The following is a 15,138-nucleotide window of genomic DNA, read 5'->3' on the forward strand; positions in this document are numbered from 1 at the left end:
TGCACTTCCTACGATATTTCCCAATCATTCCACCAATGACACTTCCGGTGATTCCCTGTATTCCACCTTTTATCACATTGTTTTTGACATGCTCTGACCACATCGCGCTTTACACTTTCCGAAATCTGATAGTGAGTTTTCAAATCCCTTTCCACTTGCTTTAAACAAAACTGACATTGAAACATTTTAGACAGATAAAACCCCCAAAGAGAATGAAATGCAATGAGTTTACGAGTTAAGGATAAGAAGAATCCAAAACTGGATGACTGCTAAAAAAAGGGGAAAGAAACTTATCTGACTGGAACAGCCGGTACCAATCGTCATGACATGCATTTCGGACTAATCGGCCCAATCTGTCCAACTAATCAACTCTTGGTCGCCACCCTTTGTTGCCCCAGAATTTCCATCACTTGATTACTTTATCCAAACCTTAGCCCTGTTCATCCTGTGGCGCCTCGAAACAATTTTCCACTAACAGACCTTTCTTCATTAATCATTTTTAGCTCACTTTCGCCTCAAGGTGCCCGCGAGGGTTTTTACCAATAAGACTCTCTCAACTCCCGTCGCCTTACGGTGCCTGTGCAGGTTTTCACCAATAAGACTCTCTCATTTTTATCTTTTTGCTTTTCTTGCTTGAACCAGAGTGTTGCCCCATACATGAATTACCTTTACCTGCTTGACTTGGCATTTCTCAGAGACTGATCAAAAGGTCTTTCTTTGGACCGTAATGTAGGCTTTGGACGGGGCTAGAAAGAAAGGGTATGAAAGGCTCAAAATAATTTCAAAATGGGTTAAAATTACAACTTTCGAAATCAGATTTCTTACAACAACCACGACTTCTGCCCCAGTTTCTTGCTTGGGGACTTTTGAATTTTATTTTGGTATGACTGAACCTCAGAGAGGCTGCCTACGTACCCTTTCGGGATCAAGTCAAACGTAGTTCACGTCATGGAGACTACGTTATTGTTTTTTTTTCTTTTCCGCTCTTCTTTTCCTTTCTTTTCTTCATTTTCTTTTCTTTTTTTTCTTTTCTTTTTCCTTTTCACTTTCAATTTTCTTTTCCTTCTTTTATTCCTTTCTTTTCACTTTTCTTTTTTTTTCTTTTTTTTCTTTTCATTTTCTTTTCTTCCGCACTCGCATTTCTTAATGGTGACATTGATTCCGAAAGAGGGATATGAAAGAAAATAAGTAAGGCTCAAAGGGGACGACAAGGGGTAAAAGTGTTTAGATAGCAGAACAAAACGCCTTCGTCATTTCAATCTTTAAAACATGCCAACTACAAATAAGTACAATCAAAATAAAGAAATCATACATAGTATCTCTTGACCGCATCGGAATTGATGTCCATTTCTACACATTTTCCTTCCACATCTGTCAGATATAATGCACCATTAGACAACACTCTGGTTACGACAAACGGCCCCTGCCAGTTTGGGGAGAACTTTCCTTTTGCTTCAGCCCAATGAGGCAAAATACGTCTCAGCACTAACTGTCCGACTTCAAACTTCCTCGGACGCACTTTCTTGTTGTACGCTCTTGCCATTCTTTGCTGGTACAGTTGACCATGACACACTGATGCCTATCTCTTCTCGTCAATCAAACTCAACTGCTCAAGGCGGCTTTTCACCCATTCATCATCATCGATATCAGCCTCTACTATGATTCGGAGAGACGGGATTTCCACTTCTGCGGGTATCACTGCTTCCGTTCCATATACCAAAGAGTAAGGACTTGCCCCCACCGAGGTACGAACAGTGGTGCGGTATCCCAACAATGCAAAAGGCAGCTTTTCGTGCCACTGTCTAGATCCTTCCACCATTTTCCGGAGTATTTTCTTTATATTCTTATTGGCTGCCTCAACCGCACCATTTGCCTTAGGGCGGTATGGAGTGGAATGACGATGAATAATCTTGAACTGCTCACATGTCTCCTTCATCAGATGACTATTAAGATTATCCCCATTGTCTGTGATAATCACCTTCGGTATCCCAAACCGACAAATAATGTTCGAATGCACAAAATCCACCACATCTTTCTTGGTCACAGACTTGAACGTCTTAGCTTCCACCCATTTGGTAAAATAATCTATAGCTACTAGAATAAACCTGTGCCCATTTGACGCTGCTAGATCAATTGGCCCAATAACATCCATGCCCCAGGCAACAAAAGGTCATGGTTCAGACATCGTATGTAGTTCTGATGGCGGAGAATGAATCAAGTCTCCATGCACTTGGCACTGATGACATTTACGTACGAAACTGATACAATCTCGCTCTATAGTAAGCCAATAGTAACCTGCCCGTAGGATCTTCTTTACCAAAACATATCCGCTCATATGCGGTCCACAGACTCCCGAATGTACCTCAGTCATGATAGATGTGGCCTGCCTCGCATCCATGCATCTCAACAACCCGAAGTCTGGAGTTCTTTTGTACAACACTCCTCCACTAAGGAAAAACCCGCTTGCCAACCGTCGAATTGTTCGTTTCTGATCACCTGTGGCCTGTATTGGATACACAACCATCCTGATATATTCCTTGATATCATGAAACCACGGCTCACCGTTAACTTCCTCTTCTACTACATTACAATAAGCGTGCTGATCACGGACCTGAATCTGCAAAGGGTCCACGTAAGCCTTATCCGGATGGTGTAACATCGATGCCAGAGTAGCCAACGCATCAGCCATTTCATTATGAATCCTTGGAATGTGCTTGAATTATATTGACTGAAACCACTGACAAAGCTCATGCAAACATTGTCGGTACGGTATAAGCTTTAAGTCCCGTGTTTCCCATTTTCCTTGAATTTGGTGTACTAGTAGGTCCGAGTCACCCATGACCAAGACTTCCTGAACACCCATATCTACAGCTAATCTTAACCCCAAGATACATGCCTCATATTCTGCCATGTTGTTCGTACAATAAAAATGAAGCTGAGCTGTAATAGGGTAATGTTGCCCTATTTCAGAAATAACCACCGCTCCTATTCCCACACCTTTCATATTTGCGGCCCCATCAAAGAAAAGTTTCCATCCTGGCTTCTCAACTTGTTCCAATTCTTCAACATGCATCACCTTTTCATCAGGGAAATAAGTCTTCAAAGGTTCATAATTTTCATCAACCGGATTCTCAGCCAGATGGTCTGCTAAGGCCTGTGTTTTCATCGCAGTCTGAGTCACGTAGACAATGTCAAACTCTGTGAGCAGGATCTGCCACTTTGCAAGCCTCCATGTGGGCATAGGCTTCTGAAAGATATACTTTAACGGGTCCAAACGAGATATGAGGTAAGTAGTATAAGATGACAAATAGTGTTTCAGCTTCTGTGCCACCCAAGTTAGGGCGCAACATGTCCTTTCAAGATGAATATACTTAACCTCGTAGGGTGTGAACTTCTTGCTGAGGTAATAGATGGCCTGCTCCTTCCTTCCGGTGATATCATGTTGACCCAATACACAACCGAACGAATTGTCTAGTACCGTTAAATATAGAATCAAAGGTCGCCCTGGTTCTGGCGGAACCAACACGGGTGGATTTGACAAATACCCCTTTATCTTATCAAACGCCTCCTGACATTCGTTTGTCCACTTGACCGCAACGTCTTTCTTTAACAGCTTAAAGATAGGCTCACAAGTTGTCGTGAGCTGGGCGATGAACCTGCTGATATAATTCAATCTCCCCAGCAAACTCATCACCTCGGTCTTGTTCCTCGGAGGTGGTAATTCATGGATGACCTTGATTTTTAATGGATCCAGTTCAATACCACGGCGGTTAATTACGAACCCCAACAACTTTCCAGACGGCATCCCGAACGCGCATTTTGCAGGATTAAGCTTGAGATTGTACCTGCGAAGCCTTTGGAAGAACTTTCTCAGATCCCTGACATGGTCAGATTGCTGTCTAGACTTTAAAATCACATCGTCCACATACACCTCGATTTCCTTGTGTATCATATCATGGAATATTGTTGTCATTGCCCTCATATAAGTTGCCCCAGCATTTTTCAAACCAAACGGCATGACCTGATAACAGTATGTTCCCCATGGCGTGATGAATGCCGTTTTTTCTGTATCTTTCTCATCCATTAAAATCTGATGATAACCTGCGTAACAATCCACAAAAGAACCAATTTCATGTTTGGCACAATTATCAATCAATATGTGGATGTCGGCAGCGGAAAATTGTCTTTTAGACTTGCCTTGTTAAGATTCCGATAATCGACACATACCCTGGTCTTGCCATCTTTCTTCGGTATATGCACAACGTTAGCTAACCAGGTGGGATACCGCATGACCCGAATGACCTTCGCATCGAACTGCTTGGTGATCTCTTCTTTGATCTTTACACTTATGTCCGTTTTGAACTTTCTCAGCTTCTGCTTGACAGGAGGGAATGCCGAGTCACTGGGCAATTTGTGAACCACTAAATCGGTACTTAGACCCGACATGTCATCATACGACCATGCAAAAACATCTTTGTACTCGAACAATGCTTTGATTATCCCCTCCTTGAGTTGTGGCTCCAGATGAATACTTATTTTAGTTTCACGAACATTGTCTGGGTCCCCTAGATTAACTGCTTTTGTGTCATTTAGGTTAGGTTTGGGTTTTTCTTCAAAGTGACTTAATTCTTTACTAACTTCCTCATAGGCCTCGTCATCATCATATTCCACCTCATCATCACACTCGATTTCTTGCACTATTATTTCTGAGTTAGATTGGCTTTTAAAACTGGGCCGAAGATTCCTCATGCATGTCATGTCATCGATATCAGCATAAAAACAACTGTACAGAAAAGAAAAGAAAAAGAAATGGAGACAAAAATTAGGAATTAAGAAAGAAAAGGAATTGCATTTCATTGAATGTAAAGATAACAGGGTTTTAACTCATCCAAACGGACGGAACATAGCAACTGAATTACAAACCCTGGAATAATCCAGGTGAACAAAAGGAAAACAAAACCCACTACCGCGACTCCCTCCGAGATGGAAGAGGAGTGGCTTCCCAGTTGTTGACATTAGCATGTGGCCCGATGTACTGTATATCTGCTTTGCTCGACCCTTCCCCGGCCTCAACCATGTTCACCTCAGCAAATACCTTCTCAAGCCCTTTCTCCAAGTTCCCATCCGCACCAATCAGTGGACCAAACACCTTTGCCAATAATTGCTTCCCGATACTTGGCCTGACGAAGGACCTGGACAAACGTGGAATTGGTTTGGGAAGAACCCATACTCTTTTCTTCATCTTGCGGGCTCATCTCACATCTGCCGCCGTAGGCTTGAACCCCAGCCCAAAGGTATCCAGATTCTTAGGCAAATAAACTGGCTGAACAATACCTTGCAAATCAGCACCCAACCCTTTGCCTGGTACAAACTCGTTTTTCAACATTTCAGAGGCTACCATGACAGTTGCATCTGTTATTTTGGGGACCGGGATGCTTTTCCCTTCAGGAACCTTTTCTACCGAGACTGTATCGAAAACCTGGTAAACCCACGGCCCCTTATTATCATCAGTCTCTATGAAGGGTACGATGGCATCACTTACAATGCTCATGTTGTCTTCCCCATGTACTACGATCTCTTGTCTATCCCACTCGAATTTGACCATCTGATGTAGTGTAGAAGGCACCGCTTTGGCAGCGTGGATCCATGGTCGCCCCAACAGAAGATTATAAGACACCGCCACATCTAACACCTGAAACTCCATGGTGAACTCGACCGGACCAATTGTCAATTCAAGTATGATGTCACCCACTGTGTCTGTACCACCACCATCAAACCCCCGAATGCAGATGTTATTCTTATGAATTCTTTCATCATCAACCTTCAACTTGTTCAATGTAGACAAAGGATAGATATTGGCACTGGACCCATTATTAATCAGTACTCGAGTGACTACCGAATCTTCACATTTCACGGTCAAATAAAGAGCTCTATTATGTTCTGTACCCTCCACGGGCAATTCATCATCAGAAAATGTCACTCTGTTTACCTCAAAGATTTTGTTCGCGATTTTCTCCAAATGATTCACTAAAATTTTATCGGGGACATGACTTCGTTCAATATCTTCATCAGAACCCGACGATGTTCATCCGAGTGGATAAGCAACGAAAGCAACGAGATTTGGGCTAGCGTTTTCCTTAGCTGCTCAACAATAGAATAGTCTTGCACTTTCATCTTTTTTAAGAACTCTTCTGCCTCTTCCTCCGTAATAGCTTTCTTAACTGGCGCCGGATTTTCCTTGGGATCCCTAGCCTTTCTCAACTCTTCGGGGGCAAAACAACGTCCCGAGCGAGTTAAAACTTGTGTTTCACAGACTTCCTCTTTGATTTCCTTCCCCATGTAGGTCACAACTACCTGTTCATACTTCTACGAGACGACTTTACTGTCAATTACTGGTAACTGGGTTACTGGCTTTATAACAACTGGTTCTATGTGAGCCCCCTTCACGACTGCCGTAGGTGTGCTTGATACTCCCCGAACCACTACCTTGATCGGCTCTGGTTTCTTCACAACAACGGAAGATCCTTTCCCCATCACCACAACTGGCTTGTTGTCTATTCTTTTCAACTGAACTGATGGTTTCACACTAGCTGACTTTTCATTCCCTTTGGCTTCACTAGAACGGATCAGCATGACTGTCTATAAGGGTTTTTTAGACTCTGCTCCCTTATGTATCAGTTCAATCATGTTGGCTTCATGATGCGCCGACAACGAGTTCTAGTTGATATTGGGTGCCTTCGGGGCCTGAACCTCGATTCTGTTTGTGTCAATAAGCTCTTGCACAATAGTTTTCAATCTCCAACACTTCTCAGTATCATGTCTGGGAGCCCCTGAACAATACTCACAACTCACTGAATGGTCCAGATTTCTAGGAAGGGGATTTGGCATTTTGGCCTCAACCGGGTTCAATAGGCCTACCTGTCTCAGTTTGTGGAAAAGAGTGGTATAGGATTCTCCCAGTGGAGTGAATGTTTTCTGTTTCTGCATTCTCTCGTTTCTGAAAGCTTGGTTTGGGCGGAAGCCGGATCCTGGCCTATAAGCCCTCGAGTGTGGATATGTGTTTTGTGGAGCTGGGTATGTATTTCGGGGAGCCGACGCATGCTATTGCGCGTGAGCCGGAGACTGGGTATAAGTTTGGGCATGGTGGACAGAAAAGTGTGGCTCTGGTGGTGGATAATAGTGTTGAGGAGGGCCATATGGGGTATACGGATAATTTGGGTAGTGGAGTCTGGGTTGGTTGTAATAGGGTGAAGGGCTTCTAGACCTGGACCATGCTACGGATTCGATAGTTGCAACCTCTTCTTTCTTCTTCTTCTTCCCAAGCACACCCCCAGTGCCGTTTTGAATGGATTGGGTGGTTGCTTTGATTGTTGAATAACTCATGATCTTATTGGATTTGAGTCCCTCCTCAACCATGCCTCCCATTTTCACGACTTCATTAAAGGACTTGCCCACTGCTGACACCAAATGACCAAAATAGGTGGGCTCCAAAGCCTGCAAGAAATAATCAACCATTTCACTCTCTTTCATCGGGGGTCAACCCTCGTCGCTTGCTCTCTCCAACGGAACCCATATTCTCGAAAGCTCTCACCGGGCTTCTTCTCGATCTTTGTCAATGACAGTCGATCTGGGATGATTTCAAGATTGTATTGAAACTGACAGGCAAAGGCTTGGGCCAAGTCATCCCAGGTGTACCACCTGCTATGGTCTTGTCTAGTGTACCATTCCAATGCCGATCCACTCAAACTTTGGCTGAAATATGCCATCAGCAATTCGTCTCTCCCTCCTACTCCTCTCATCTTGCTACAGAATCCCCTTAAATGTGCTACTGGGTCGCCATGCCCGTCGTACAAATCAAACTTAGGCATCTTGAACCCGGCCGGTAACTGAACATCTGGGAACAAACATAAATCTTTATAGGCCACACTTACTTGGCCCCCTAAACCCCTCATGTCTCAGAATGATTGCTCCAGGATTTTGACCTTTCTGATCATCTCCTCCTGCTCAGGGTTTTTGGGGGGCTTCTCGGTGCCTGCCGTGAATCAAGATGAGGGGTATAAGAGTAGGGTTCTGGTACTTTGAAGGTAGGCTCAAGGGGATAATACTGGTTGTCTTGCATCTAGAACAGAGGCTCACTAGGGGATCGGTGTACGGTAGCAGACGGAGGTGCCACAAAAACGGGAGTGATGGGTGGAGGAGGGTATGAGACTTGTTTGGATGGAGGAGCCTGTGATGTATGAGAAGTGGTGCCTTGGCATTGTTGGTAGAGGGGAAATGCTGGAGATGAATTCACAGTGGGTGGCTCCTGAGGCTGAGCCAATGGTGGGATATAAGCGGGGTTAGTGGGATAAACTGGCGGTGGATGCCCCTTCGCCCAGGCTTGGTACATTTCAGCCATCTGTTGTTTCAGCTTATACATTTCCTCCCTCATTGCATGAATGTCCATTTCTTCTACTTCTTTTGATGGGTCAACAACACTCGTATCAGATTCTGGGCCAGTCATGTTCACCTTATCTTTAGACCGAGTGTTGTATGGATGGGTTGCCAGAATTCCAAACAACTAACCACCTACCTGGACTCACACATTTATACAACAATTCCGTTAGAGATTAGGCTTTAACAGATTGGATAACCGCACATTGGGCATGAATGCACCTATACAGTTAACCATTTCTATTATGCATTTGTTCGACCGCATGCGTCATCCCGGCGTTTCCTTAGTTCCAACTGTAAGCTTTCTCTTTTCTTTTTGTTTTCTTTTCTCTCTTTCTTTTCTCCTTTTTTATTTTTCCTTTCCCTCCTCCTTTATTCTATTCCTTTCTTGTTTTGCCGCTCTTCTATTTTCTTTTCTTTCTTCTCTTATTTTTATTCATTTTTTCGTCTCTCCGCTTTTCCCTTTCTTTGTTTTCTTTTCTTTACTCGGTTACGGTCGAATCCTATGGAGATTGCCTATGTATCGTGACCCCGCACGAATCAGACCAGGCGTAGTTCGTGAAACTAAGTGCCAAAATAAAGGAACAAATTTTTTGGGAATTTTCAAATTTTCATTACCACAACATTCTATTACAAACTAAACATTCTAAAATGGAAAATAACAGACTCCAACTAAACTCAAATACAGACTCCGAACATACTAGCATACTTGGACGCAAAAAGAAAACAGACTGACAAACAACAGACTCTAAAATGGAAAATACAGACTCGATCTATGAATACATTAGTGCTTCAAAAATGGGTGCCCGCGGGGCATCGTTCGGCCTCGCCATGGGCTTAGGTGCCAAATCCCTTTCAAGTTGCTCCAGCTCATACATGGTTCGCTTGACCTAAATCATCACTGCCAAGAAGAAGGTAGTGCGGGTCATGTCTTCACATACTCGACATCTCCTAAGGATGGCGTGGGCAATGGTCTTTATCCTGTCTCTTGTTCGACCCTTTTCTATAAGCAATCGCCTTACTTGATTATTGCGAGCCTCCAACACACGAGAATCCTGAATATGCTGATCCTGCAGCTGCTGTATTTCTACTTCCATTCGGGCCAGTAAATCATAGCAGTGTCCACTTTCGGTCTTAAAAGCTTTAGCTTGCTTAGCGGCTTTATCCTCAAGGGTGACCACTTTTCTTTTCATACTAGCAATGGTCTTTTCATAATCCCTTTTTAATTGTTGCATGTAATGGGTGCGTTCTTCTGTTCTTTTTACCCACTGTGCCCGGAGTCCAGCTATGGTGCCTTCGGATTTTTTCAGCTCATCCCGGCACTCACTAATTTCCTTTTTCAGCCCCTTTATAAACCGCTCATCCGATCGGCTCCTTTGTTGGTTATTGGCAGCTATCCTCATTTGCTGGATTTGGGCCCTAAGTGCCTCATTTTCTTGGGCCAACCTGTTCTTTTCTCCCTGATCAGCAGCAACTTGCACACTGTTCTCAAATTTCAAAGCTCCAATCTGTTGTTTCAGCTTGCCGATTTCAGCCTGATAGCCTTCTTCTTTTGCTAGCCATCCCCATTGTTCTTGTGATGATTCAGTGAAATCCTGGATGTGGGGTCTTTTAGCTGGCCTCTGATGCTCCAATTCTCTTCTGTACCATGCGAGGTATTCTGGAGACATTTCTCCTTTGGCCCGATCCTGCACACAAGTATCTGCTTGTAGATATTGACATTCATTTCAAATCTCGCGAACTTTTGCTTCGGGAAACTGTCCGTCAGGGCTAATCTCAATTACTTGAGCACTAAGATCTTCCTCCCGTGGCACTGTTTGGCATCTCCCGAGTTGTCTCAGAACCCTACATGGAGCATAAGGCTGGATGCTCTTAAGTCCCATCAAAAGAAAATGCAACCTAGCTGCTGGCATGTATATGATTTCTTCAACAGGCAACCATCCCAACGTCCACTGTATCTGACTGTCCGTGAGAGTACGAAATTATGATATCCATGCTGTTACTCCTTCAGGCAGACTAACCCCGTCAATCCTTATGTAGCAACAAGTTACACCCCTCAAAAAAGTTGCCTCCGACTTTGCAGGCAGTGAGAGCTCGGAAAATGTCAGACATGATCATAGGCGCAAGAGTGCTTTCATCTTGAGTAAGCAAGGTACTGACGACCCCGACTACTTTTATATCAATATTCTCGTCTTTCCTTGGGAACACCAGGAGGCCCAAAAAGGTTATCATGAAAGCCACCCGTCTGTGCTCATCCCATTTTTGACGGTTATTTTTACTGCATAGCTTGATGTCCGTCTTGTTAAACCCTCCCACATGGCCGTACCTGTCGTATATGAAGCGCAGAGTGCAAAAACCTTTTGCCAAATCTTGATTATAGACTGTCCTGAGTATCTTTAATGAGTCTAAAAACTGATGCACCATGATGGCTCTTGGAGCAACCAGATATTTTCCTCTTAACGGAACCTCAGCATTTCCAATGTACCCGGCTATTTCCTCCAAAGTTGGGGTGAGCTCAAAATCTGAGAAGTGGAAGACATTGTGCGCCGGGTCCCAGCAAGTGACCAACGCATTTATAATATCACCCCGAGGCTTGATTTCCAACAAACCCGTAAGACCTTTCAGATATTTCTTGACTTCGTCTTGTCCTTCTTTTCCTAAATCGTTCCACCATAGCCGCAACTCGAAAGGGATTTTAGTCATTATTGAGAAAGTTTCGTTTTGCATCGTACTCCTGCTGCACATTTATTAAAGTGATTTAAGAAAAAACAAAACTTTTATTTGACTCAAAACAAAATTAACTATTTCCTTTTCCAAATTTAAAATGACCGACTCGGTTTTTAGACACGGCCTTTCAGCACTCCCAAGAATGAAGATTTTAAGGTTGTGAGAGTCAACCAATCAAAAATCAAATGACCAAAAATGGTCGTCTTTGCAAAGTCAGCCTTCCGGCGTCCCTTTCGGGAACATTCGGCTATTTTTGACAAAAAACAGCATCACCCTACTTATTTATGACAAAACTAAAACTTTGACATTTTTTTTTATTTAAAAAATTTGACATTTTTTGGCTATTTTTGCAAAGGAAAGGTTGGATCCGATGAGGGTTGCCTACGTATCTCACACCCTGTGAGAATCAAACCGGCGTAGTTCGGGCGATAGAAACTAACTATATTTTTGAAAACAAGGCTCTTTCCATGGCAAGACAAACTATTTTTCCCTTTCTATATTTTGAAAACAAGACAAAATAACGACTTTTTTTCTTTTTCATTTTCGACAAACAAGAAACAACCTATTTTTCCCAAACTAAAATAAAGACTTTTTTCCTTTTCATTTTCAACAAACAGTTTTCCAAAAATAAATACTCTTTTTCTATTTTTCTTTTGCTTTTAGTAAAACATACTAATAAAGCATTTTTCTTTTCATTTTCTCAAAAATTCGGTAGAGTTTCGCCAGTATTTGGTCATTGGTTTTTCTAAAATAATCAATTAACCCCATAACTGTTATTTCTCTCTTTTCTCTTTTCCTCTTTTTATCAATTTTCCAACATTCCCGAGATTCAAAAGCCGGTCAACATGCTGTTTCGAAACAAATATATGTACAGAACAAATAGGATGCATCAGGATGGTCTTTTCATTTCAGGTTGTTAGCCCTAGACGGACCCAACCCCCGTGTTGAGTCCCCTAAGTCAAATGCAGCATGATGCAATTAAGCGCTCCTACCAGGGATCCAGCATGAAGTCAAGTTATTCTAGGTTCAAATCCTGGGTATGTGTTCTAAACAGTGCACTCGAGCGGACAACTCGAGTCGAGGAGGGGGCAGCGTACCGGGCACCCGCAAGATCGTCCGGCTTTGCAACTTATCCGAGCCTTTTTTTTTATTTCAGGGTATGACACTAACAGAATAGGGAGTCTCAACCAGAAAGCACATCCCCGGAGGTGAAGAGAGGATGGTATCTACACAGTTTATATACAGTTCAAATGATATCAAAGCGGTAGCATTTAGCATATTCAGCACAAAACATGTAGGAAAATCAGATATAACCAAATACAATAATTTATCTGAGCTCGAATTCTGAACCCTGAACCAGATATTCTAGGTTCGATCCCCAGCAGAGTCGCCAGAGCTGTCACACCTCCTTTTTCACCTACACCCCGTAAGGGCGTAAAGGAGTTTTTCCAATTAAAGGACAATCGGAACGGGATTTAGTTATTAATTATTCAGAGTCGCCACTTGGGAGATTAATGGTGTCCCAAATCACCGGTTGAATCCCGAACCGAGGAAAAATATGACTCTGTATTACAGTCTGTGAATCAGAAATCCGGATAAGGAATTCTGTTAACCCGGGAGAAGGTATTAGGCATTCCCGGGTTCCGTGGTTCTAGCACGGTCGCTCAACTATTGTATTTGATTTTATCTTATTTAATACATGTGTGCTTAAGTGCCTTTTATTCATAAACTGCTTTTATTATTATTTTAAAGGAATTGCAACATCACAGAAATGCGTCTCGAACCACGTCGCAATCAATGCACCCATGGTTGTCAACACAGTTGACTCCGTTGAGATTTGGATTTGGGTCGCATCAATACGCACCCGAGTTTAGGAATGTAATTTTATTAAAATCGTGCCTAAAGAGTCTAACGCATATTTCTTTTGGGAAAAGCCATGAAATTCACTAACACATGCGTTCAAATCCTTGGTCATTTCTTGGACACAAGCCATATGAAGAAATCAGCAAGGCCTGGGCCTCTTATTGATGCATTTAGGCCCAACTGCCTGCCGTCAGGCTGCGGGATGAATCATGTGAAGCCTCAGTTCAGTGTAGACCTAGACGTCCACCACAGTTACCACAAATCATTCAACACGTTAGTAACGCAGGAAAACAACATACGCCTATTCAGATTAACTCAACAATGATCACCTTAAGTTTCAATTTTTACTCAGATTATTTTAACTTTTGACGAGCTACAAGATACCACTAAGGTAAAAAGAAAAACTGGAACTAAGGTGGAGAACTCATATACTTTAAATTGGCATGGCAATTGAACCTAAGCTGTGAGTATGCTGTTAACGTTATGTCCTACTACTTACACAAATCAGAAATGATTTAACAAATCCTTTACAAAACGATGCCACTAACCTATCATGAATCTAACACTTTTAACTGAAGCATGCCTGAAATCAGATCACTCTGTAATTGGGTTCAAAATAATTTCGTTTGTTCTTTACTTATGAAATTCAATCAAGAGTAATGGTGACAGTCCATACAGTCCACAGTTTATACACAACCAAGTGGCACTTAACTATATTAAACAACACATATAGTATCTATTTAACTATGAATATGTAACAACCAGCAGGCAAATCTCAGGATCAAAATAGGTGGGCAATTTTATTCCATTTCAAGCTTGAAGTTACAGCAGAATTTCGAGTGTGTACCTGGAAGGGTGAAATAACAAAAGAGAAGAGGTTAGCCGATACAATAACCAAACAGCAGCAGTTCAGAAACAAGCTCTAAGCCCCAGGATTGTTTCAAAACCAAATAGGATCACAGGATAACCCAAAAACAGTACCAAAACGCTCAGAAACAAACCTAACAAACCACAGCCAACTTAAGCAAACCAAAGTCCAACTCGAATAACCCAATACTAGTGCTCAAATGATTCCAGTGACTTTCAAACTTCAAACCTTGAGCAGAAACATCATATTTCGAGCTATTTTTGGTTTTTAAAAGGATTAGAGAATTGCACTAAGCTAGAATTGGAAAATAATCTAAGAGGAAAAAAGGCACTGGAATAATGTTTTTTTTTGGTCTTCAGAGTTTTTTTTTTTTTGGTTTTTCTATAGAAAAGCTTAAAATTCTAAAGGAAATTTCAGATTTCCTTTTGAATCTGTAACTAGAGAGTATTTGGGGAATTTTTGTTGGCTTCCCCCCAAAAAAGGACCCCTCTCTAAGGCATGAGAATGCCAATTTATAGGCAACCCAAGAGCGAATAATCAGATTTTTGGTTTTCTTTTTAATCCTTCTTTATTTTCAGTTTAGTCCTCTTATTTCTAACTTGTTACTCAAGTAATCCCACTAAAATTGTTGAAATCTACACTAAAGTACCACTCTAGAAGGCCCTAGAAGATTCTAGTTTTAACTACCATGTGTTGCCCAATCCTAAATGTCTAAACTACCCCTGAACTTAAGCTAAAACTACGGCTATAACCAAGACAGTTTCTTAAGCTCTGAATATACCCCAATTTAAACTCTTGTTGAATCTATCGATTGAACTCAGAATTAATGACCAAACTAACTTCCAAACGACGACTAATTAAACTGAAACTGAACTAACTAGTAATTAACCTAAACTAAAGGAACGCCAGAAATTAATTCAAACAAAACTTAGTAAAAATAATAAACAAATCATCAACGGCTTAACTAAAAATCAAACTAAGATCAGGAATTTGAACATATTAAAATCAAACAATCAACTAGGCTTAATCAAAACAAATCAGGACACACGATTAGACAAAAATTAAGACGCAAATCAAAATAGACATTAACCATGGAATTCACACATGCAGAAAATCAGAAAAGGAAAAAGAATTGAAACAAAAGAAAATGCCTACAAGAACTCACTGACAACAAAGAGCTCCGGCCAGTGGTTGTTTCTCCAAATCCCCCAAAATTTCTGACCCGTAATATCCCGAACCATGTGTTT

This window comes from Nicotiana tabacum, chromosome 11, assembly GCF_000715075.1.
Source record: "Nicotiana tabacum cultivar K326 chromosome 11, ASM71507v2, whole genome shotgun sequence".
NCBI classification, from domain to species: Eukaryota; Viridiplantae; Streptophyta; class Magnoliopsida; order Solanales; family Solanaceae; genus Nicotiana; species Nicotiana tabacum.